Genomic DNA, 21,892 nt, shown 5'->3' with positions numbered 1-21,892 from the left:
TTTAGATCGCATAACGTAACACCTAATTTGTTCATACATATAACATCATTAGGACGATAGGATCCGACATATCATATTATATTTGCATAACATTAGTCAAAGAAAATATTACTTTTAGTTTGAAAATATTGGCTGATTTTTCGGACTGAATTTAATCCAGTAATTGGTTGGAAGTTCACTTAGTCTGCATCAACCATGAAACTTTATGAATATTTTTTTTTTGGTTTGTTCCTACCAATATTCAAGACGGGCAACCATTTTATTGTGTCTCCTGAGTATTTAAAAGCAGCTCTACCTTATAACCAGGCAGCAGCTTATGATTAGTGATTCATTCATGTTTTAATCCTAAATATTTTTCGATTGAAAATCCTTCAAAAGGCCTCATTGAAACTGAATTAAAAAAAAATAAAATGCAAATGATAGTTGCCCACTGAAAATATTACACTAAACATTTAGTTACATGTTACTACAGGAAAGTACGTGAACATTTCCCGCCAGAACATTTATTTTTTTAATATAAATTTTGTTAGAAATATTTCATGGTAAATAAAATGCCAAAGACAATGACCATAGTAAAAGTTGTTTTTATGACTTAACAAATGTATTTCAACAGTTTCATTTATTATGATGAGATGTGATGAATCACCTATTGCCTGTTTTTAGGCAGAAGCACACTTCAAGAGGTAAACCTAGGTTAAGGGACATAACTCATGAAGTTAGTGATATGTTTGTATCGTATTCAAATTCACCAAAGCGTATCAAGCTTTCATTTGACACAGAATGAAATCAATCTAAGTTACTTTGATGCTTACATGACATTGATATAAAATGCTGAATTCAAACATTCCAATGATTTGTAAAAGTTGTGTCTTTTACCCTAGGTCTACCTCCTTAATTGCAATTAATATCAGAAAAAAAAACGTCAAGTATGTATGCTTATAGAGTTTTTGTTTTGCATTTAGCAGTTTTTGCAATATAATGTTTTAATGTTTTGTCCAAACGATCTTTAATGAAACATTTAATTTCAATACCATGAATTTTATACGGAATTTATTCCGATGCTTCCAATTTCTTTTGTGGCAATATCTAACTATTAACATTTCCAAAACCCAGTTGACCTATAAAGAAAAAACCAACTGTCAGTGTACCCGATTCATTATGTCCCATTCTTAATGTCACTTTTCACTAGTCGTCTATGCATGAGTAAACACGGACTACAAATGTAAGGTATTTATTTTGAATTCAGTTTAAACGAACAATATTTTTATATTCATAAAAGTATGAAAAAAAATGTTGTTTTCCAATGTGTTTTTTGGTAAATGTCCGATTCCCCATTTTATTGCTCCTAAGCACTATTAAGTTAGAAGATTCCTTATATAACGGGTATTGAAATGTTCCTGCTTCTTTCAAAAGCGAATTTAATACATAAACCTACTTAATTCTTTTTGTCCTTATTGTACATTGTATTGTGCTCTATTTTTAAATTATTCATATAAAGTACGATAACAAGAAAACGAATAATGACTACAACTGTTAAATACATATTATTATAAATCTGACATTATAAAAAATAACTCAAAATGAGAATTCAAGTTGATTTAATAGAATAAATAACATGAATAAAGCAATGTATGCTTTGCATTTAATTGGATATGCATATATGTTTTTTCTCCTATTATGTAAAAAGAAAATGCGTATTAAGTTTACAGTATACGCGAAACGGATACAGAGATTGTTTGGATAAAACCCCCTTACATTGGGCAAGGAATATTTATCTGAGGGATTTTATTGTTACAGTTGCAATCAACTTTTAAAGTTTGATCTATGCCAGTCCGAAATGCGGGTAAGATTTCACTTCCCAAGGTAGCGAGCTGTGATTAAAGTTACTAAACTATTGACCAATTGCTAGAACTTTTTAAATAAATCAATTTCGAATTAAAGGGTATCGTATAAATAGTGCAAATTTTATTTGTAATTATCTGAAGCTGTTAAGTTTTTGCTTCGGTGATTAAACACACAATTTAATGGAAGGTTAACGTTAACGTGGAACGTTAAACAATAATAATTCAATTTATCATGACATTGGTAAGACCGCACATTTGTATTGATGCATTGACTTGATTGGGAATTTAACAACTGTAAAAGGAGTTCAACCATTATGAATCAAATTTAAAAGAAAATGTTTGAAACAAAAAACAAAAAACAAAACAACAAAAACAACAGAAAAAAAAAACAAAAAAATAGAAACAATAGTTTCTGTTAGGAAGTCATTTGGGAAATTTCACCTCTTTTCAAAGACAAACCAAACCTTTTGTTATCAAATTAAGTGACCCCTTCATCGATTTGATAATGCATTTTGTAGAACTATTAATATGTGTTGTACTTGTGTTACGTGTTGTCGTCCTAATAAACAATGTTTGCGAATCAACCAAGTTTGTACATAGTCAATTGTTTAATGTCACATTTATATATTGATTCCTGATGCAAGCAATGCTAGTAAGATGTTACTATTTAAATAGATCTTGTAATGACTGGTTATTGACGGTCAAAATCCGGTGTTTGAAGGTTATTCACAAGTCGATACATTCATATGCGCCAGAGTGTAAAAAAAATCTCTTAGTGTTCGTACTAAATGAGTATGACTTGGCATAACTGTTCCATGTTTATATCATATACAGGCTTTATTGCAAGAATTGGTGGGTTGAAAGTATCGATTAAATTTATGATTATAATGAGAGGAACTTCGTGACAATTTTTAATTTTTGATTATGTTCTCCATGAATAAATTGTTTTTAGAACAATAATATGCATATTGTTACTAAAATTGAGATTGTTAGATTTTCCCCGTTAAATTTGTCATTGTCAGCATTATAACCTTTTTGCAATATAAATGGTAAATGCGTGGTGTTCTTTGACCATGGGATAAACATGCATTTTATTATACTCTTCACATTTCCCGTATTCTGATTCATATCCGAATTCACCCAATGCGTTAAAAGATTTCATGCATATTTGATATATTATAATGCCATGCAATTACCTATTTCAAGTTTTAAACAGCAAAGCAAATAAACAAATTCAATACACAGCTTAATATTGAAAATAATTAAAAAAAGAGAACAAAAACAAAATCAATACAAAAATCAAAATAAACAATTAACAGAGCAAACCAATTAACATAGCAAAACAATTAACAGAGCAAACCAAAATAAACAATTAACAGAGCAAACCAAACATACTTTTTCCATAACATGTAAAAATACGAGAAATACTTTTCATTGTTAATAGAATACATTAACACCCAATTGTAATATCACGCGCTATAAAGCTCTTTAGACCACATCCGTGGTACAAAGTGATAAACACTTGACCACAAATTTGTGTAACGTCTACCCAAATATATGTAGAATGGCAATAAATCACGGAAACTCCATTTTATCATTGTTTTACAATAGCCAGCCATTTAGGTTTATTTGACCCCTCGCTTTCGCCCGGGGTAACACAATGCGACATAAATGGCCAGCACGTGGTATAGCAATAATAAATGGAGTTCTATGATCTATTGTTTTTAATTTGGTCGAGTAATGTGAAATCTGAACTGTATTATTTTCAAGGTTTGGCGAGGGTTAATAACCACTTAATACTATAGTATTTTATGACAGCATTCACATTTTCATATACATATATGTAAATATTAATACATATATTTTATTCATCACACAAAATATTATAAAGTTATACATATTTGTCTTTCAATTTAATAGAAATAAAATACACTTGTGGAACAGGACACCCCTTTTGAGAACAGCTGAACTAGTCTAACTGCCATATCAAGATCAAACCTAAGTCACTTAAATAGTTGACAAAAGACAAGGAAAGGTTTTATGCAAGTGGCTGTTATCGAATAATATGATGAGCTTTAATTGAATTATTTGGGCAGGAGTCCGTATTGAAAATTTTGAATATCGGATATGTACATTGCATAAAGACCTTTCGTTTTCAGCGTAGCATTAACATTATGCGGCTTCATCAACTAATCGAAATTCATCAGTGCGTATTATCATAACTAATCGATTACAATATCATAACATACTACTATACTTTATATTCTTCGTTAAAACCATTATAAATATTTGCAACTGCCTATTAAGAATATAGACCTAGGGTAAGGGACATAACTCTCGGAAAATAGTGATATGTTTACATTGTATTCAATTTCGCCAAGCCCTATCAAGCTTTCATTCAAAACAGGGTGAAATCAGTCCAATTAACTTTCATTCTTTTATGAGATTTATGTTAAATGCTGATCATGAACAAAAACTTTCCAATGATTGTAAAAGTTGTGTCTCTTTACCCTAGGTCAACCTGTATAAAACGGCAATCGGAAATTCTCTGCCATTACAAGTAATTTTATGTTTGTATATACTGATTAGTTTAAATATTGGGATTGTTTTCTTTATTGCTTAAGTGATTTTAAGTACTCTGTTTCATTCAAAGCAAATTTTTTTGTCATTGTAGGAACTGAGGCCATAGATGAATTTATTTTGATGTTTAGCATATTGGAATATTTGTTATCTTTCTGCAGTGACAGCAGCTCATCTTTGTGATGTTTAACTTCGTTTTTTTTCCATTTTGAATAGAAAAATAAATATGAAATTCGGAGGCATATTCACCTGCATGCGAAATATTTTCCAAGGTCTCTTGTGCTTTGTTTTAAAGTTATTCGAAGTCTTTTACACTCTTATTTATCCGTTTTATCTGTGCAATCTCATTTTTTCTAATTTCATTCATTATTTCATTTTGTATACGATCAAAATGTTGATTAACTGTTGTTCGAGCATCTTCAACTAATGCTGTAACACGCTTTGTCTTGTCACAAAATTTCACCTCTTTTGATGATATATCTATTATAAGTGTTTTAACTATTTCCTTGATATCTGGCAATCGTTTAAAGAGATCAGTAAATGAATCAGTACTTTTGACGTACCTCAAACAATGGCTTGATATTGTTACATGTCCTATGGGTTTTTGTAACACATGTCACGCAACAAGGTGCTTCATGGTCAACGCAATAAAAATCAAGCCTAATTCTATGTCGATTGCAATCATACTGAATTTCATACCACAACTCATACGTTATACCAGAGCTACGCAGACTTTTTGTATCGCGCTAGAATTCTAACAAATAGGCTTCTGAAGCAGGGTTAGGGTTATACTGCTACAGGATTGAAGTCGTCATAACAAAAGTTTTATGGCCGTCATCATGAACTCTGATTTGCTCAACGTGTCATAGTTTTCCTTTCCTCTTTCGTATACCCCGAACTTGACTTTTTATGAGCAACTCGGTGGGTGTTTCTAGAAAAGCAGATGACGCTTACCCTATCGGTGCACCTGGTCCATGCTCCCAGTTTTTAATGGAGTCGCTCATTTGCTTTTGTTACTTTGTATGTATGAATTTAGTTACTCTATGTTCTTTGTTGTGTATGTCTGTTTTCAATATCTGGTCTTATTCCCTGGATTACATTCTTTCGATTACCGCTTTAACCTTGGTTCCTCTGATTACTCTTTCTCGAGCAGCTGGTCTAAGCTTCAAATAATCTTGAATAGGTATTGATTTGTGGTTTTTCGAAATGCTTCGGAGTTGTTTATTTTCATCGCACAAAGGGCCGAGAGACTCAAAACACTCAAAGCACCAAACACTGGCTTCTGTGACAAATATCACACTTTTGGTTTCTCTGATCGGGCGCTATCATTCAATAACTGACAAAATAATGATTAAAAGGAGTAATAAAGGGAACCAAGGTTATAAATATTTGAGTCGTCAAAGAAAAGTATCATATGCTTTCGTATGAATTAACAAAAAGGTCAATTTGTCAAATTTACTAAATTAACGGAACGCTTCGTAAATGTACGCAACTCAACCATCGACACAGCATTATGATTCTTTGAAAGCATTTAAAAAAATGAATATTGAAGTAAGATAACATTTTATGAACAATACTTTCGATCAGCCTATTCCGATTCAGACGAAAATCTTTTATTCTTTATTTGAAAACAGATAATAAGTCAGTTATTGTCTAGCGTGATGGACTTTTGATGTCGAACATTCGAATTATCAAATAAAATAGTTCGTTCGCATACACACAGACTTGCCCGTGTTTTGTGTCATCATTTTTCTGAACTATAAGAGGGAAACGAACGTGTCGTTTTTATTGCATTTTATCGCAAAATGGGAATAAAATATTTTGTAGTTCATTGGACATGCTTAAGGATATTATAAACAACACTTTGTATAAAGCACGGAGCACGTGCAGTATATATCATGCCATTTAAAAGTCAAATGATTGGTCATTTCATTTTTGAAACATCAAATGACAGCACTTGCCCGATATAATATCTCCAGACAAGGTATTTTATTGAAATAAATTCCAATACATGTAAATATGTCTTAACTGTACCACAAGGCAAAGGCCTACATATAACCATGCTCTGAAATATGACACTTCTGTCGGAAGTAATACAATTTGAAAATGATGTATGTTACTATCATGTAACTACTTGAACTTTTACGCAGACAAACATTTTGAGGAATAGGAAGTATCACATATTTCCGTTGGTCGAAAGATCACTTTTTTCAACAATATTCTCACAACAATATCAACAATGTTGTCATGCAAGAAGATAAAATTTTGTCCCTATCGGGTAAAGTCTAAATCATTTCGTTTTATTTTTGGGCCAATTTTACATATCAAAAACTGCGGTCAGATCGGTCACCAGTCATCGGTTATCGATCCCTCATCGATCAGTCAGTTGGCGGACATCGATCCGTCAAATAGATGTGTGAATCGGTTAAGGGACTGTTAATTACAGTCCTTGAACCGATCAGCGCAACGATTTGAAGGATCGATGACCGTTGACTGATTGATCGCTGACGGATCGATAACCGATGACCGATCTGATCGCCGTTTTGTTATGTAAAATGACGTAAGATTTGTTCGAAATAAAAGAAATGTAAAATAAAAGTATAAATTGATTTTTAATCTATTACATTATGTAAATATGTGTAAAATTGAGAAATGCGAACACAGGTATAATGGATCGGTTTGACGGATCGATGACTGACCGGAAATTGATCGATGATCGATGACCCATCGCAATTCTTGTTGCACAGATCGATTAAGTACTGTAAACAGTACCTTCCAAGTTCATTATACATTATGACAATTGTTGTACACAGCTTCTCGTCAGACAAGTTTTTACAAATACCTAGCTCAATCTGTTCAACACTTGGAAATGTATGGAAACCCAGTATTTCACTACCATAACACGAATTACTGCTTATATAAGCATCAAAGTAGTCCAATTGAGTAATGACATGTACATTCAAGTAGAATGAAGAAGTCTTAGACCTCAGACTGAACACAGATTTTATCCTTGGTCAGCTACAAGTCTTTTCCAACATTTACCATTATATTTCAACAATACTCCTAAATAACAAACCTACCTCTAAAATGTATCCATAATATACCATTCTTACCATTCCTTTCTTGACCCAACATGTCTAAATACAACATTTTTAGTTTTGGATGTGTTAACTGTCAAACTATCTGATTGGCTTGTATTCAAAGTGTATCTCACACAGTTTATAGACCTCCAACTGTTTCGGAGAATAAAATCTTATCATCCGCACGCATTAAGAGGAGTAAAAGTCACTTTTGTTCTACAAAATGTACATAACCATTATGTACAAACTCCATTTCAAAATTCCAAATCATTCATTATATAGGAGAGAAAACTTCCATTTGTATAAGACGTACTGAACTAGTAGAACAATCTAAGTATTCAGTTAACATTTCATTGATTATACTATCGATTCGGTGACACTTGAATTGAATTATATTTTGCTTTGTTTAATTCTACAGTTGAATCAACTGCGCTAAAAACCGAATTTCTAAAGTGCAAGTAAAGGAGTTATTAAGGGAACCAAGATTCTAGAGGACATAAAAAAAATTTAATCCAGGGACAAAGACCAGACATGGAAAACATACATACACAACAAAGAACATAAAATAACCAAAATAATACACACAAAGTAACAAAAGTAAATGACCAACTGGGACTCCACTAAACACTGGGAGCATAGACCAAGTGCACCGATAGGGTAAGCATCCTGTGATTTTCTAGGAACACCCGGTGAGTTGCTCATAAAAAGTCAAGTCCGGGGTAGACAAGCGAGGAAAGGAAAACTATTATTATACATGTCCCAGAAAAGAACATTTTACACTGTTATTTTATTTTAATTAAAATTAATACATTACATTTTTCATATCAATTAAACTAATAAATACGATTTCCTCAACCTCCCCATTCAAAATCTTCATCCCCCGCACATTTTCATCATCTCCTATTTCCAATATATCATAGAATGGGAAGTTTTCCCATCGCTAGTATTATACATTTGAATTGATGTTCGTTAGCTGTTTCAACAATTAATCAAACCTAATTAGCTAAGCATTCCTATTTTATTATGTAAGATTATGCTTACTTACATCTTCTCCAAATCTATTACAGTTATGTAACTTTATCAAGTGCATGTGACATCAAAACTGAAATTATGTTATTGTACTATTTCAAATGTTTTACCCATATTATTGACCAAAGCATTGCATAAATAGCACATATTACTGTTAAAGGTTCAATTTTTTTGTGCAAAACCCAATATGAATAGACACGCCATTTCTGAAAATGTTTGATGAACAACGTCGGAGAGAACCATACATTTAAATCAAGTTTATTAACCGGGGGTCAGGAAAACGTTTGTTTCGTAACCGTTTCCAACCAAGTACTATTGCAAGTGACAAGACCAAGACTCAATCTTAGGATTATAATCATATAAACCTTTTCAGAAAAACATTGCCAGAAAACCAGGACGATGCTTTTTTGCACCTTTCGGCATCTAATTCCTAAATCAATCAAGTTCCAGGACTCAAGATCAGTTCTTGTCCTTCTCACCTGTTTAAACAATTTTTGGTACAATCTCTTTACGATCCAAAATTAAATTTCTTTTCGTATTTAAAAATTCCCTCGGAGAAAGAACACAGTATGCTGCAATTATACGACAATTTTGCGACTACATGCATGTATATCATTTTTTTTTCAAAATATTCTAACAAAGCAAGAGCTGTATTTGTGCAGATTTAACATTTGTCAATTAAATAATTCAACAGACCAATTATAATTCGTTAAAGCCTTGCACTTTCAAGCTTTGAAGTAATCAATATGCGCAACTTCCATATCAATAACTAATATAGCATCGATCCATAAATTAACTTAGCAGACGTACACATTTTGTAGTTATGATACCAAATCTACTACAAATCTGCATCTAATCGTTTTGAATTGTGTTGTCAAATTAAAAAAAGTGACTGAGGTTTGAACTGAAAAAAAAATGTGTTCAAATGTATGTCATTGTTGTTAAATGTCCAAACATTGAATTCATGACCTTTTTTGTCTTTGTTTTTATTTTGTTTTTGATGTCAAATTTGTACATGTAATTCTGCCTCGTACAGATCTACAGTAACAGTGGGATTAAATAGCTTTAAACAGGAAAACTGTTTTTTTTTAAATAACATCTTATTAACATTTCTCTCTGAGAGCGGGAAAAGAAGTCCAACAAAAATAGGGGGTGTGATATTTACAGCTCAAATGAATGCAAAATTGAAAGAAAATAAAACAATAATAACGAAGAAAATGAAGACAACGATTTTTCTCGGAGTAACAAACTGCTCCATCACCCTTTTAACTATATCTTATTAATACAATGTGATATATATTAATACCGAGCATTTTTTTCTGTAATCTTATAACATTACACAGACACATATTTTTCAATGAACTAATCATGTTGAAATGATGTAAAACAGTTTGTTTAAATTACTTTAAAGAATTTGTAAGGTAAACAAGTGTTAGGTAAAATTCAAGTTATATCAAAGGAACATATTTGGCGGGAAAATGCTGAATTGAAAGTGGGAAAATATTTTTTTTTTTTTAATATTGCAAGAATACACCTCGATGACTCTTAATATGAAAGAATATCAATGAAGTGTTCATTATATTAAATAAGAAGAAATTCTAATCACCAGTTTAATGACGGTTTGCGGAATAGTGAATTAAATTCTTACCAAATCATTATCAAAATTCCTTTATCATGGATCAATTATCTCGAACTAACGTTCGGTGACTTATTTATTTACATCAAAATTCTTGAGTGAGGGAAAAGACCATTTACTAGAAATAATAAGTATCATCTATCTTAAATGATAATGACTGAATATTTTGATCTGGGATTGATACTCAACATATATATTTTTTGCAATGTAATATGCCATTGACTCTGTAAAGCACTCTCTGTTCACGAACAGTTGCATCTAAATAAGGTTTCCAAATAAAATGGATGAGTACACATATTATCTGTAACTAACAAAAATTGACATTTTGAAAAGTTTAAAATACACTATTTCGTGAGCTCAATATAGAAATTTTATTGTTTTCATGCATTGTTGGCACCAATGTGTAAGAAAACTAACTGCAGTCAAGAAAAGGAAGAAAGCTTTCAGGGAACTATTAATCATTTTATGTGACAGTATTATATGATTAACATCAACTACCAAAAGAATTAAAAACACAAATCTAGTTGAAATTGTTATAGCAGTTGAAATACCACATTGAGATTTTCAAGAAAAAAACCATGGAAATTTTACATACATGCATTGGGAGTTTAAGAGTAAACAAGGAAACTAAAGATTGAGCAACAAAAAAACAACATGTATTCAAAATATTGAAAGGATAAAGAAAAGACGGGGAAATGGAGATATCAAATAAAGATTAAAAATAATGAATAAAAGAAGAAGAAGAAAAAAAAAAGAACAAATATAGTTCATTGAGGTTCATTGAGGACAAAATACAGTAGTTGATATTTAAGAACTTTTGTAACACTCGAGAGATATCATTTTTCAAAACTATGCCATTTTTAAAATAGCTGCCAAATAAGGAGAAAAGGTCAAAATATAGGACATTGTAACATCTCAGAAACATAGGTGCCTAGGTATTTGAAATTTGGAGAAACAAAAAAAAAAAGGAGAAACATTAAATGATATTTTGCCCGTTGCCGTGGCAATTATTTTTCCAACCAAAATTCAAAATGCCGTGATTTCGATAACATTTGGTATTAAGGGTGATAAGTTTTAATTTAGACATTACAAGAAGATTGGAAAGTTGCCGTTACATGGCAACCCATTTCAGCACCAGATTCTTTAAAATGAACGGATTTCGATGAAAATTTTTTTCCTTGGTGAAATTGACGTGCTGGGTCTATTATAATAATGTCCCTTAGTCAGGCGGTTGTCCAGGTTGTTTTGAGACGATGTTCCAATTGAAGCAACTAAAACTTAATGTATGAATAGACCTCCACCCAAAGTTTTGCTTTATCACAAAAAAAATGTCAAAATGGTTGCCGTTTCCAAAAAAAACACTGGAAGGTAAAAAAATAGAACATTGCAAAAACCTTGATGGCTAGGAAATTGAAAGTTAAAATAGTTGTTAAATTTTCGGAGTCATAAAATAATATGCAGAAAAATGTGGATCGGCATGTTCAGTGTTGCAGTGTTAACGGAAAAACAAAACTTTGTCCAGAACTTGTGTTTTTTATAGGTTTTCCCTTGTTTTTTGTTAGAAAACTATTTAAGATATCTTTACAAAACGTACAACATAGATAGATCTATATAAGACAAATGTAACTCATGTTTCAGAACGTTTCAAGATGGACACCAAATCAAAATGGCCGTTTGTTTGATCGAATTCTTTTACTGCACTCAATAGAACACTTAAATGACAAATATGAAGTAAGAATAGGGAAATAAAAATTTGGCGACGCTTGTTTGCTTTCAAACATTGACACGCTTGTTTCTATCACATTTGTATAAAACATTTTAAGTAACCCCATCACAAAGTATGAAATTGATACTTATGATTATAAGATAAACATGTATGTGTTTTTTTTATCTTTGTACTTTATGTTAAAAATACACAATTAAAATGTTGGGATAGTTTAATTCATTTTTACCTTATCAACAACAAATGCCTTGAACGGGTTTTAATTCTTCGTTTAAGATTTAGATTATGGTGGACACTCATTTTAAGGTCAATAAGGAAACAAAATACCACTGTGTCTAGAGTGCAATGGGGCAAACGTTTTTAAGTGACTTCATATATACTTATCTATAATCATTGTTACGATGGACCTTAGTAAGTTCAGAATACCAGAATTACGGTTCAATAATGCGCGATTTTTGGTGTAAAATTTGGGGTAACACAATGACGCTACCCCTTAAAGTTACAAAACAGAAGAAATAACGGACATACTTAACTGCTGAGAAGCCTATTTTCACCATCTGAGGCATGGTAACACAGACAAAACAGAAGTATAAATAGAAAGTGTAATGTTTTCGAGTGGTGTGTGGCGAAGGACAAAGAACGACTGTCGTGTTAAACTTGTATTCCATAAGCATAAAAACATACAAACAGGGTTTACACATTACATAACAAGGTTATGAATAAAGGGGACTAACTAAGGTTATACACTTTGACAATTATCAAAGTATTGAGAACACTGATTGACTTGCTAAAAAAATCAATAATGTTACATCTCCCTTCTCAACAAAAATGTCATTTTCATTCAAGTTCTCAAAATATCTTTATATATGAATTCTATCAGTCAGCAAACAAAGTAAATTAAACATAATAAGAATAGTTCATGTTTGGTTAATTACATAGATTCTATAAGTTTTGGTTTTACAGCCCTGCCTGATTTTGTAACGTATACATGTGTATCTTCAGAAGTAGGTTTTGTATTGGACATTTCACTCTCAAAATTATTATTTTCTGTGTTTGCTAGTTTTGGTGGACGAGTATCTACATCTATTCCAGACTTATTAGGTAGTATTGGTTCAGAATGCATTGGTAAATCATTCTCACAATTATACAGTGGAACATTTTCATTGGTTTTAAATAAATCACGCCTATTCCTTTTATAAATTACACCATCAGGGTTTTCAACAATATGGGACCTACTTGTGGAATGTTCACCAGATACCATTGCAGGTTTCCATAAGCCATTACTTTGACGGATCCGAACCGAGTCACCTAGTTCAACGGTCTAGAACGTGTGTCAAAATATTCCTTTTGATAGGCTTGTTTTGAACCTAGTTTTTTTTATTAATTTAATCATAATCAGGAGTTTGTGGAATAACTTCCATTAGAGTGGAAGGCAAAATTGACCTAGACGTAAGCAATATTCAGTGGAGTTGTTCTGTACTCCAAAAGACCTAAAAATGGGTCTGCCCCATCCGTCTTAAATTTACTGAACATACGGTTTGAACCGTCTTTTCGGCTAACCCGTTGGATTGTGGGTAATGTAGGCTAGACGTAGTATGTTTGAAATCCAATTTTTTGAAAAAAATCACTGAACTCTTGAGATGAGTACCGGGGGCCGTTATCCGAGACAAGTACTTCTGGGATACCCTGTCTGGAAAATGTACCTTTAAGCTTATTAATAACTGACTGACTATTTCTACTGCCTAGCTTATGAACTTCAAAGAATAGACTATAATAATTAACAATTACAATGTTATCAGCAATATTCCACCAAACAGATCAGTAGCAACGACCTACCAAGGGTATTGTGGAATTTTGCGGGGTTCTAATGGCTCTTTAGCATTTGCATTTCTACGTTCCAGACAAACGGAACAATTTAACACAATATTCGTTATGTCAGATGACATCCTAGGCCAGAATAAAACATAACGAGCCCTATGAACACACTTTTCAACTCCCATATTTCTAATATGAATGCGTTCTAACATAAGATGTCTTACGGCGGTGGGAATAACAATTTTACTTTCTTTTTAAATTCGGGGGGGGGGGGGATTCATTGCAAAAATTTTGCCACCCTAATAAAATAACCGATCTCAAAATTCTAAATTGAGGGTCAGACATAGAAGCCTTTTCGATTTCTTGCATTTTCCGTCACTAACTGCCAAACTAGAAAGAACCATGTGAACTTGTGCCTCAAAACTGTCAGAAAACCTGGACAAGTGTCAGATAAAAGTCTGCGAGACAAAGTATCAGCAACTGGGATACATTTACCCGGAAGGTGTACAAGGTCAAGATTGTAACGCTGTAGCTGTAAAAATCATACGCAGGAGTCTAGTGGGGGCATCTAACAAGGACTTTTTCATAATAGAAACCAGAAGCTTATGGTCAGACTCAACTTTAACTGGGTTTAGACGGCCACAAATGTACTGATGAAATTTACCATACCTAATACCGTTTGCAGTTCTTGTTTGTTTGTGGGGAAGTCATGTCCAGAATGGCCTTGACCTTATTGGGGTCAGCTTTAAGTCCTGAGGATGAAAACACATGACCAAAATATGTGACTTCTGTGACACCGACCTCTAATTTGTCGTCATTCAGTTTGACACCTTTGTTACGTACCTTTTTCAAAACTTTGCGCAAATTCGTGTCATGCTCCTCTCGTGTGGAGCCAAAAACCAAAATAACATCCACGATAGCAATCACCCCGTCAAGCCCTGCCAAACATTCGTCTATTTTGGACTGGAACAAGTCTTGAGACCAGTTAAGGCCAAACGGTAAGCGCTTGAAACGATACCTGCTATAAGGGGTATTAAAAATGTGGTCAGTTATGAAGACTGTTCTGAGAGACTAATGGCCCAAAATCCTGAACGGACATCAAGTTTGGTAAAATATTGTGCATTTGACAACAGGAGCAGAATGTCCTCTAGAGTATTCATGGGGTAGTGTGGAGTTTGGATGGCAGAGTTAAAATTTTTGGGGTCTAGACAGACCCTAAGTTTAGCATTTGGCTTCTCGACAACAACAAGCGAATTGGCCCATGGGGTGGGGGTGGGGGTGTTAACCTTACAAATTATATCAGCCTTCTTCATTCTGTCTAACTCGGTCTTCCGTTGATCACAATAGTAATGCAACAGGTACACGTCTTGGGGAAATACTACAGGGGAGACCTTGGGGTCATGGTGTATTTCAGCTTCACCTGGAATTAGACCAACACCTTTAAAAATATCGGAATATTCAGGGAGTATCGAAGAATGTTAACATGTGACCCTGTGTCAAGCTTAAACGTGGTTGGTTTAGAACATACATCAATTGTTTCAAAACCTTGATAATATTTAACATTACACATATTTTTATCATGATCATCATTAATACAGTCTATGAAACAAATCATTGTCTTTCTGCTGAGCGTCTTCTGCCTGTACACTTTTGGCTTTGACCGGCACACTTTGAACAAGTGGTTCCATTTTTGACAACTGTTACACTTCTTCCCTTTCGAGGGGAGTCTTCAAGTTTAGAATGAGACTTCCCACAAATTCCACATTTATTCTGTTGTTTTGTCCATGGTGACTTTTGATGTGGGTTGGACCTAGCTTGTCAGATGGGCGGTCCTTCCTATAAGAGGTACTTTTATTTTAAGTGTTAAATATGTCACGCCCCTTTTCACCGACCCATAGACGTAGATATGTGATTTTTACCTTGTCATCTCTTTCAGCGAGGGGTCCATCTAGGATTAGCCCCACATGTTGCTTGAACTTTTTTCAATGTTTCCACTAAATTTGTGGACTCCCAGTTCATCTGAGGTTGCGGAACACTGTTTAGATCCATTACGATTGTGATTCCCGTAAATACCTGACACCATGCTTTCCATGTTTTCGAGTAGTGTGTGGCGAATGACAAAGAACGACTGTAGTGTTATTACTTTATTTGATTGTATATCTCCAAATTTCTCGTGATCATTTTTTTGAAATTCTCCGGAAACGAAAGTAGAAATATAATGCGCTTTTATCTATTTTTTTTCTCTTGGCACTTTATGCTAATCATACACAATTAACATATTGGAATATTTTAATTCATTCTTACCTTTTCGACAACTAATGCCTTGAACAGGTTTCAAATTCTTCATTTATGATTTAAATTAATCTGTCTTACAACGTCCATATGGCGGACAATCATTTTAAGGTCGAAAAGGAAACAGCATACCACTGTTTCTAGAGTGCAATAGGGGCAAACGTTTCTTAAGGACTTCATATTTTCTTATCTATAATCATTGTTACGATGCAAAACAAAAGAAATGACGGACATACTTAACTGCTGGGAAGCCTGTTTTCACCATTTGTGGCAAGGTAACATAGACCAAACAAACGTCTAAATAGAAAGTACAGTAAATATGTACACCGTTCAGAAATATGATACTTGCTTTTCGTTAAGATAAAACAATGTTTACGAATTCCAAATTAATATCCAGTCCCATATATTAATATGTTTAGCGTACCAATAATACCTTCCTGATACATAAATGATGAGAAACTGTACATGTTTTTGATTCTTTTTTTTTTAGATTGAACTTTGTGAATAATTCTCTAAAACGCTAAAACGCATACCAATTAAATGTAGTAGTTTTCCGAAATGTTGGAAACGAATATGATATGCTAGACATAGAAAATCGACGTGCCGAACGAGTGAAATAAGACACTTAACATGCCACGGGATGCATATGGTCTCCCTCAACATGATGAGTATAATGGTTATAACTTCTGAACATTTGAATGTGAATGATTTTACAGACGATTCTACTTATCGTAGAAAGCTAAAACCCCAAATAAAAAAAAATGTGTAGTCAAACTTTGGATTTCACGACTTTTGGAACCGTGGATAAAGGAAGAGGGAGTTCTGAATTAGAAAGAGTAATCAAGGGAACCAATGTTATCACGGTAATCAAAAGAATGTAATCCAGGGACAAAGACCAGACATGGAAAACAGACATACACAACAAAGAACATAAAGTAACTAAAATCATACATACAAAGTAACAAAAGTAAATGAGGAACTCGGACTCCACTAAAAAACTGGGAGCATGGACAAGGTGCATCGGTAGGGTAAGCGTCCTCTGCTTTTCTAGAAATACCCGCCGAATTGCTCATAAAAAGTCAAGTCCGGGGTAGACAAACGAGGAAAGGAAAACTATGACCCGTTGAATAAATCAGTTTTCATGGTGCTGATGGATACACCATAACGATCCACGAGTTCAGAAACCATTCTTTATCGTCTTATCCTTTGAGTAATTGTTGGTCTTGTCATGTTTTGTTTTGTTATGTAACATTCGGCTACGCTTCTCCCAAATAAAGCAAATCTTTGACTAGTTACCTGACCAATACAGAAAACATCTGGTATTAAAGAATAGTGTCAGGTTTCTTGAATCTAGGGCAAATGTATTATATTAAATTTTTGGACCTATGTCTAGGGTCTAGGGCGCTCGACTTTGTGCAGGCGGTGTTGCCATAGATGTCACAGCAGTACGAGTTCGAGTCCCGCGGAGGGAACGACCAAAAATTTGAATCGCAAATTTGACAGTTCCAACATCGTTGGGAATTTTTCAGACCATTATATATATATATATATATATATATATATATATATATATATATATATATATGTCACTCAATTTAGTACATATATATGGTTCCACTTGCAATTGATCAGGACAGGAACTGATTTATTCTAAAACGATATAGTTTCTTTTATATTCGCGATTGCAATATGAATGTTGTATTTCTTTCTTACTTGCATACCAACAAACACGAAACAGATAAAAGCGAGTAAAATTCTCCTCTTTGTCATGACTTTAAACGCCTATTCATGTATTTGGCTAGCTGTTCTTTTTGTTCCTTGCATTTTTGATTTTGACACGACACGTTTCCATGTCAGGGCCAAAATGACGTTGATTTTTTTTCATTTAAACCAGTAGTTACAAAAACGATTTTTGAGTAGTTAATATCAGCAGATATTGTTATTCCATGTTGTTATTTCTGTTAAATAGCTTTGTGCAAGCTAGATTGCTTTGCAACCGTTTCAGTTTCAGAACAACATCACAGGCTTGTAATTAGTGTTTACAGATGTTAGATTTAAGCTGTCAAATGTAGGAGGTTACAATTGGAGAATGGATCTAAAATGACCGGAATCTTAGTGAGGCGTAGACTTTTGACGGTCCTTGCCGGTTTCAAACGTCTTACAAACGTTTTCTAAGTTCTTATATCATTTGATATGTATGCAATTTTTCTGAACCTACCATTCGATATGAAATGCTTTTTCCAAGTCAGAGCCATTGCAGTGGTTTCCAAATATCTGTTTTTTCCCTCGGCATTGCCATTTTTATAAACGGACTTTTCCTTTTTGACTATTGCTTTGATTGTATCAGTTCGGTAAATTTGTTTTAACACTTTCGTCAATGAGAATATTACTCTTACATGGATAATCGTGTGTTGTTTAAACCAGTTCAATCTAGATGCGGGGTGAATATGTATCACTTATTTACTTTCCTTCTACCGGTGCACCTGGTCCATGCTCTCAGTTTTTAGTGGAATCCGAGTTGTTCATTTACTTTTGTTACTTTGTATGTATGATTTTAGTTACTTTATGTTCTTTGTTGTGAATGTCTGTTTTCCATGTCTGGTCTTTGTCCCTGGATTACATTCTTTTGATTACGGCTATAACCTTGGTTCCCTTGATTACTCTTCAACAACGCCCATTGGCATGTGGGGCAGCAACGAGGGTACGTGACTTCTGTCTGTTCTACTTCTGTAAACTTCCTATTAGCGGTCTAGAAAATAGCCGATTAATCAGGTCTTAGTGATCTTTTCTTAAGACGTGCCCAATCTACATTTCCACCTTCTTCTTCTTTTGATGTTGTTATTTTCGTTTGATTGTATATACGAAAGAGGTCTGTATTAGTGATATTATTTGGCTAAACTATTCAAATGATCCTCCCAACGCTCTTACAGTCATTTTCTTCCACTCTGAATCACACAACTTGTTGGTTAAAACACGACTGACTGTTGTATAGCTTCAGGTTTATACGTGTGGTGTACTGGCCAGATGACCATGCATTCAACAAATTGTACCAAGAAGAGTAAACAGGCTTGTTCATTCAGTAGTGCTGTTGGATGGTTGGAGTTGTTGAGAATCGTAAGTTGATGTTTTATGATGTTGATTCATAAATGCTTTCAAAGGCCTTTTCAAAGTCGACAAAGTTGCTATTCAGTACAGTTCAATAAATTTTCTGAGGATAAAATCTGGTAAGTACAATCCTTTACCTTTCGGAATCCTGCTTGTTTTTCTGAGTGGCTTCAATGGCTTCAAAATTTTGCTTCATGATAATGTTTAGTATGATCTTACTTGCTATGGACAGTATAGAGATTCATTTCCAGATGTTGCAATCATATAATGCTCCTACTTTGGTATTTGAAACATTGAAAGGTGTCCGTATCAAAATCTTAAAACCATAAAATTTAGAAGGTAAGTTTCTGAAAAAATGTATGTAATTTGTGTATGTTTACAAGTTTTTGGCGGATTCTCACTTGGCTTTTCCAGAGAGGATACACCTTTTATTATTTGATTAAATGTAAACATTTGATATATTATAAACACCTTCAATCCAAATTATCAAGAATACAACGTTAGTACACAAAGGCAACTAAATCACGTGATAATTCAGTTCGTGTAATTGATCCATCAAGTGGTTGCGAGGATAGGTTTACATTTTTTTTCCTTCACATGTTGTAAAAAATGAACGAAAGATATATATTTGATGAAATAAATAGCATTTGATATATTTGCCCGTATTTGTATTCAAGTATTTTAGCCTTGTTTTGAATGCATGGAGATTTGTTTCCGTTTAAAAAAATAGAAAAAAAAACATCTTTAAAGCATGTTGCATCTATAGATTGATAACAATTGAGATTATTCAGAACAAGAAATATCTTTAAAACAAAGATAGACGACGCAGTAAAATTTATTCCTCTTACATGCAATTTTCTACATTTTATTCAGGAAATAACACATGGCATGCAATTTTAATTTTCGATACAGTTTTTTGGAACGCCACTAAGTTATCAGTATTTGGCCAATCGGGAAACAGAATTGCGATCAGGTGACATGCGTTACAATGGAAGAGCATCTTTCAGGTCTAATGGTAAAAAGCAAAACTATATCGAATGCGTCGGAATTGCAATATATAATAAAGCAGTAAGAATTACAAAACAGAAAACAAAATATTAATACAAAACATCCGATTATGGACAGTATATAGCTTTTTGTGTCGTATTTTCCCTAAACTTCAATATTCTACTAAGGAAAAGTTGTCTTATGTTGACCATCGTAGTCCTCCATATACACGTATGTTTCTTGATGAAAAGCGTGCGGCATCCTTATGTCATTACTTCTGGTTTTTCTGAAAAAAAAAAATTGCAGATTTGTATTTGTTTAAAGGAGAAGATGTTATTGTGTAAGTCATAAATATCGAAACTAATCTGTTAAATATTCATGAAAATTAAATTGAAACAAAATAATTTCCTTTTCTTGATTAATTAATCGAGATTCATAATTAGGAAATCTGAATTTCCCGCGCCTATGGGCGCCACCATGATCGGTTGAGCTTTGACGTCACGAAGTCGGTTTGTAAAGTGAATGATTACGATGTCAAAAAAAAATCGCAAATTTGGGACTTCTCCCCTATAATTTCAACCCAAAATTTATTGAAGAAGAGATTGAGGCACAACATGTAAGCAAATGTGATTTAAGCGTAAGCGTAAGTGTAAGCGTGATTTGCAGCAAAATGACTAGTATTTGTAAGGAAAATGTTATGGCTACTTCCGAAGAATGTTCTTGTTGCTGGTAAAAAAAAACAACTTTTAGAACATTTCTCTTTTATCATTCGTGCAATCGTAAGCTTGACAAGTCATCGTGTTTTGGTGATTAGGTAAACATGAGCGTAAAAATAGTTACGAAATTTTCTTTGTTTACATATTATTTGCAGTACTTGTATCAGTATCAAACCGACTTAGTTACTTCACGAGCCAATCGGAAGCTATCGGTAAAAATCAATAATCTCTGGCTATGATCTTCAGAAAGGAGAGTTCTGCAAGATGGCTATCCACCTACATTTCAAGGATTTCGAACTTTGCATAGCCTTGAGCATTTTATAAAAGCGCAGTTTGCATTAAATATAATTTTTTTTTGTTTACGTGGGTATGATTTATCATACGAACCTAACTTAATGCAAAGGTGTTTTTTCCCTTTAGGTGCAGCTCCAAAGTTTTGAATATTGAAACAAGAGCAAGTGGACATCAGTTCGACTTTTCCATGAAGGAAATTGGACAACCAGAAAAAAAAAAACAAACTAAAAACAATTGAAATACAACGCAAATTTGGGTACACAATGCATCATTAGCTTTAAAAAAAACTTGTTTACAAACACACACACATACACACACATCATGCAGGAAGAAAAATGGTAAACACTCTAGAATAAGTTCAATAGACACTAGAATAGATTCAAGAACAGACTACGTATAGCACTAACAAAAAAAAAAATAAAAAACAAAAACAAAAAGCAAAAAAACAAAAAACAAAAAAAACAAACAAAAAAAACCCAAAAAAAAACAAACAAACAAACAAACAAACAAAGGAAACGTAAAATTTTGTGACACCTAACCTTTTAAGAAAATGTTAAATCTTCGAAATTCATAGTCGCTAGACTCCTTACAATTAGGCTTGTGGAACAGGGTTATGTTGCTACAAGATTGATGTCATCACTATGATAGGTTTTTGGTCGTCCCTATGAATTCGTGGATTATCACGGTGTTTCCATCTTCACCATGAAATCTGATTTGTTCAACGTGTTATAGTTCTCCTTTCCTCTTTCGTCTACCCTGGACTTTTTTTAGCAACTCGGTGGATATTTCAA

At 33.3% G+C, this 21,892-nt stretch overlaps 1 long non-coding RNA gene across 2 annotated transcripts; it reads left to right on the top strand.

Moving 5' to 3' along the window:
* Nucleotides 1–1,647: 1,647 nt before the first annotated feature.
* On the top strand, nucleotides 1,648–21,470 carry LOC148607377 (uncharacterized). 2 transcript variants are annotated; one of them, XR_015915364.1, is made up of 3 exons: nucleotides 1,648–1,843; nucleotides 18,992–19,113; nucleotides 21,228–21,470. It is a non-coding gene; the product is annotated as an uncharacterized LOC148607377 (long non-coding RNA). The 2 variants fall into 2 exon arrangements; XR_015915365.1 differs by lacking the exons at nucleotides 18,992–19,113; nucleotides 21,228–21,470 and adding an exon at nucleotides 4,519–4,662.
* Nucleotides 21,471–21,892: the final 422 nt, after the last annotated feature.

The sequence above is a fragment of the Perna viridis genome, chromosome 9 (genome assembly GCF_037379345.1).
Source record: "Perna viridis isolate PV_CMFRI_1.1 ecotype Kerala chromosome 9, ASM3737934v1, whole genome shotgun sequence".
Classification (NCBI taxonomy): Eukaryota; Metazoa; Mollusca; class Bivalvia; order Mytilida; family Mytilidae; genus Perna; species Perna viridis.
Note: the sequence above shows the minus strand (reverse complement) of the source record. Positions and strands in the feature narration are given on the sequence as shown.